This window comes from Mustela putorius, unplaced genomic scaffold, assembly GCF_011764305.1.
Source record: "Mustela putorius furo isolate JIRA1106 unplaced genomic scaffold, ASM1176430v1.1 tig00000421_pilon_pilon_pilon, whole genome shotgun sequence".
NCBI classification, from domain to species: domain Eukaryota; kingdom Metazoa; phylum Chordata; class Mammalia; order Carnivora; family Mustelidae; genus Mustela; species Mustela putorius.
The window spans coordinates 1,598,079-1,603,556 of NW_025421375.1; the positions used below are offsets into that span (position 1 = coordinate 1,598,079).

A 5,478-nucleotide genomic window follows, 5' to 3' on the forward strand; every position below is an offset into this window, starting at 1 on the left:
GGATTAAGTTAGCGAACTTAAAATTGTGGCAATTCCTCTCCCATAGTTCCTACACACCCAAATTCACCCTAGAAAACAAAACCCTCATCTACTGGAAGACAAAATGGACACAGAATAGTGGTATACTTAACATCAAGGTGGGCCCAATTGATGGACTGGCAAAGATTTTGAGGTGTTTGAGTTAAGGATGAGAAAAGTGACTGGGGATAACACATGTAAGGATTAGATTGAAAACTATAGACTTGTAATGATACCAACTACATGACTTTTCTCAGTAGCCTATGGGAATGTTTAAGTGGGTTGACCCAAGATGACTTAGGACTTGGAATGAGCAATGAGGTACATTTAAAGCCAACCCATTTTTTTCTCCTGAGGTGGCTAGTGGATTCATAATGGTCACAAAGACCATGGATAAAGTATTTAAGTTTCTAATCAAAGCCAACTTTAATTTTTCATCCTCACACTTGAAAGATTATCTGAGGGCCACCAGTTTCCCAATTCTAGCACTAATTACTAGCTTATGTATCTTAGTCTTCTCATTTACCTAATGTTCAATTTCCATCAGTTTTCATAGAGACCATTAACTAACCACTTTACAGGAAATTCAGGATTCTACAGATCCTGTGGAGTCATGGGATACAACCAGGAGACTCCACATTTTACGTTAATTTCAACAGTACTGTGGAGACCAAGGCAATTTTGCTTTGATTAAGCGGGATGTATTTTCCTTTTTAAGAGAACCCTCCTGTAACAGGTAGTTTTATTCAATTCTCTTAAAAAATTGGTGGGATTCTTTTTAAGTATTCTTTCCAAAGCAACAGTTACATAGTTGGAATATTGGATTCAATATAAAAATGTGGTTCCTGGTTAATGCAGTTTACGTATGATCATGATTAAACATTAGGATAGTCTTCACATTTCCAAGCAAGATCCAGTTTAAAAATCTTCTTCTTTCCAAACCCCTAATAACAGCCATTTGAGAGTAAACCAGAGCATTACATCACTCCAATAAGCTGTAGGTTTCATTACATGCACCAACAAATCTACATGGCTAGCTTATGCATTCCACTTTTACAGAATTTATTTTATACCTATTATACCAAACAGTTTTTAAACACGGACATATAAACTCCCTAATAAGATAAAGCAAAGACAAAAGTGTTTATCTTATTAGAAACAAGATACACCATCACTTACAGTCTTCAAACATTACTGCACTTTAACTTTCATAATTTGACAATGCATTCATGGAACAATCTGCAGACAACTAAATTTAACAGACAAATTAAAGAACACTTTAAAGCAGACATGACTGTCCTGAATTGTTTATTAGGTAAGAATTTTACAAACATTACTTTGATTAGCCGTAACGGTGGAGCTGGAGAGTATTGCGTCTTCTCCACATTGCTGGGCAAGAACCACCAACAGTGTGGTGGAACTCGTGACCCTTTCCAAGGCCATGGCTCTTTCGGCCTGCAGGCGTCAGCCCTAGCATCTCCCTGCGCTTGTGAACTGGTCTGGTGAACCACTGGCTGTCAGGATTTCTTCTGATAGCTTTATGGAATGGATCAATGAGAATAACCTCAAAGAGTTTGTATGCGGAATCTTCACCAACCCAGTAAGAATTCAAGACTCTTAGAGGGGTGCCTGGGTGGCTCAGTGGGTTAAAGCCTCTGCCTTCGGCTCAGGTCATGATCCCAGGGTCCTGGGATGGAGCCCCGCATTGGGCTCTCTGCTCAGCAGGGAGCCTGCTTCCTCCTCTCTCTCTGCCTGCCTCTCTGCCTACTTGTGATCTCAGTCTGTCAAATAAATAAAATCTTTAAAAAAAATTAAAAAAAAAAAAAAAGACTCTTAGAGCCCCACAGTGACGTCCAGCTCGCTCTCTCCAACAGACAACGCTTCGTGCAAACTTTAGCTGATTAACACCATGATGGACAGGCTTGCTGTAGGTAGCACCCTTAGGAACTGGGCGTTTGCGGCCACCACGACGCCCATGAATCCGATATATGACATAACCTTGCCTGGCCTTGTAGCCCAGCCTGCGCGCTTTATCCGGTGAGTTGGGTGGGGAGCGTTGTGGAGCGCAGAGAGCTGGCAGTACTGCCAGCAGCGCACGTAGAGAAGAAAGCACATTACCTTGGACTGCTCCATAGTTACTGGATGTACTTGTAAGTGCCGATCTTGGCCTACCTTTGAGCTGATGGCTGCCGCCTGACAGAAAGGTCTTACCATGCTCTATTTTAATAGCTGCACCAGGTAAAACCCGAGTTTTACAGCTCAGCAGGCAGCCAGGCTGGGTGATGAAAGTACTTCCTCTCTATCAGTCAAATCAGACTTGGTGAGTGATTCTCTTGAAGTTCCCTTGAAGAAGCAAGATTCTGCCACTATGAGGGGCGGTAGAAAAACATAGTACGCTCTCCCAACTGTGCAGTTGTCTCCAAAGGAAGCCTCACTCTGAAGACAATGTTTGAAATTCTACTCTATTTTAATGTAGCCTGAAAAGGTGCCAGGATCCATGTTGTGTTTCTGAGTAAGCTCATGGGCATGTGTCTGTCTCTGTTTAGAATATGTGGAGGAAATATCCCTTGGGTCCTGAGATTTAGGACTTCATCAAAGCTTCAAGACAACAAGAAATGCCCCAACTGGTATCACTAACATTCTGTTAATTTTTTTTAACTTTTTTGTTTGTTTGTTTGTTTTGTTTTGTTTTAAAGTTAGCTCTGCATCCAGTGTGGGGCTTAAACTCAGACTCTGAGATCTAGAGTCACATGCTCTACTTGACTGAGGACTGAGCCAGCCAGGCAGCCCAACACTTCTGGATTGTATATTAAAGTAACATATAATAGTGCCTGTTCCTGGATCATGTCCCATCTGTCTCATTTCTTGCATTAATATCACATTGTTTTAATTGTTATTGCTTTGTAATATGTTGTAATAACTGGTGGCCCCTTACTACTTTTTTCTCAAAGTTCTCATAGCTTTTCTTAACTAATAGAAAAATTACTTAATTATATACTTCAATTTATGGAAATTAAGAACATTAGAAAATCCAAAGTTAATCCAAATGGAATTTGTAGTGTATTTTTTCTACGGTTATTTGTATTTTTTTTTTTTACAAGTAGCAACATTTGCAGATTTATGGAATCTGTATTTTAGAGGCAAATACATCAGTAATAACAGTGGTGGCATTGAGATGTGTTTCTTTCCATGACATTCCATGCAATCAGTTAGCCAGAGGCCACCTATCAACCTACTTTATGATGAGGTGTTAAGTGAGTGATCAAGTTATATAAAGTATAGGATGCAAATTATCCATGGGCTAAATAATTCACCTTCGAAAGGTCTTATATTTTTGCAAGAGAATTACATATTTAATGAACACAGAGATTATATCTTCTTTTAAAAAAATGCATGAAATTAAAACATGGTGTATTCCTGGTAACCTTAGTTAAGTAACCTGATTGCAAAATTGGAAAGAGGAAGATGGGAGGAGTCTCGGTGGCTCAGTTGGTTAAGTATTTACCTTAAGCTCAGGTCTTGATACCAGAGTCCCAGGATCAAGCCTGGCTTTGGGCACCCTGCTCAGCGGGGAATATGCTTCTCCCTCTGTCTCACCCCTGCACTTGTGCACACACCTATGCTCTCACCCCCTTCTTCCTCTACACAAACCCAAATAGATAAATAAAATCTTAAAAAAGAAAAAGAAAAAGGAGAAGGTGAAAAATTTGATAAGAGCACACTAACACATCAGCAATACACTTTCAGGGGAATATTTGAGTTTCTGTTTTGGAGGGCTCTGCCTCATCACAATAGTATCTGAATTTTGGCTCTTTATCTCTGTGATACATGCCATGGTCGTTATGAACTAGTTCAATTTATTGAGAAGCTCTAGTATACTCAAAAAGTATGGGTTTGTTTATATGACAGCAGTTCAATTTTGAGGCTTTTCTCTTTTACCTTGTTGCAGTTATATTCCAGGTTGCATAAATGATAATATGTGAAGACTGAGTTACATGAATAATATTTAGTCTAATATTTATCATATATAGTGTAAGATAAAATTTATCCAAACTTAAAGTTCTGAGGCAAGGAGGGGAAGCAGTGAGCCCACCATAAAGAGCTGACTACAGACATGGGGGTGGTATGTGCATCAGAACTGCTCAGAAACCCCATGACATATCTCCTAATACCTACACACGCTATTTACAAGGACCCTCCTATCAACACTTTCCTACACCACCAGTGTTGCAGCCGACACCACTATCAAACCAGCCTCACCATCAACTCTGCTATCCCACATTTCTATCATTAACCCTAGCACCACTCCCACAACCACAAACATCCTGCATGACCTCCTGGTTTGGAGAGTGACCATGTGTCTGGACAGAAACTGAATGGCACACACATGCACACACATGCACAATGTGGACTGGGCTTATGCACCGCAAAAATCAAATACTGGAATATTTTCTTTCCCCTCTGTGAAAACAAAGAAACTAATGAAACTGGCTAGAATTTATTTTTGCTGAGCTTCTCCAACCTGTTTTTTTATTTTGTTTTGTTTTGTTTTGTTTTTACTTTCTTTTCTAGATATCTTCTTGCTTTTTGACCCATTTTGATGTAGTGTTTCTCTTCCAGGTCCAGCATCTCTGCAGAGTGATATGTGATAATAGAAAACTCCCAACTCTGACCTGCCCACCAAAATTACACTTTTGGAATTATTGTACTGCCGTTTTTATCCAACTGCCTTCTGCACTACATGGCCTGATTTGACCTCATTCAGATCCAACAAAAATTCACGGAGAATGTCTTCTTCCTGAAGTTTTCTCTTCTCTTCAATTTCATGTAATTCTTCTTTCTTGATTGTTTAAATTTTTTTCTATTAAAAAAATGTTGAAAACTTTTAATTATTCTCCACCACTATTGTTTTTCTTTCTAGAGATCAGTGTCTCCAAAACCTTTTGATCAAAACAAGCCATTTCCATATCAAAGTGACTATACTTCAAAATTTTGACTTTTTGGCTATAGCTCCTTATCAAAGTAAATTTTAAATTTATACATTTTGTCATTACTTGGATTCCCTGGGAAGTGTGAAGTTATTGGGAAATACCCTAGAGAACAACTCTTAGGTAAGGGGATCATAAAAGTAGTAGGACCAGGAAAAGGGAGGTGTTGAAAGTTACAGCCTCACCACAAAGCCCCCAGCAGATCCTACGGGTATTCCAGAACTGAGATGTTCTTTAGAGTTGTTCCACCTTAAAGAACATGGTCTGGCCTTTTTCAAGACTATGGAATTTGCCTAACTTGTTAAATATCTTTCCCAAATACTGTTTCAACAACATCGTCCTTACCTAGATCTTTGTAGACTTTGCTTAAACAATTTCTTTTTACAGATATTTTTCTAATTCTATAATTGCTTTTTGCCCACCTCTCCTTCTCTCCACATACAAGGCTGCAGTATTAAAAAAAAAAAAATGC

General features: G+C 39.0%; 1 pseudogene; it reads right to left on the minus strand.

Moving 5' to 3' along the window:
- Window positions 1-1,229: 1,229 nt before the first annotated feature.
- LOC101678109 lies at window positions 1,230-4,342 on the minus strand (annotated as a pseudogene).
- Between the last annotated feature and the right edge of the window lie 1,136 nt (window positions 4,343-5,478).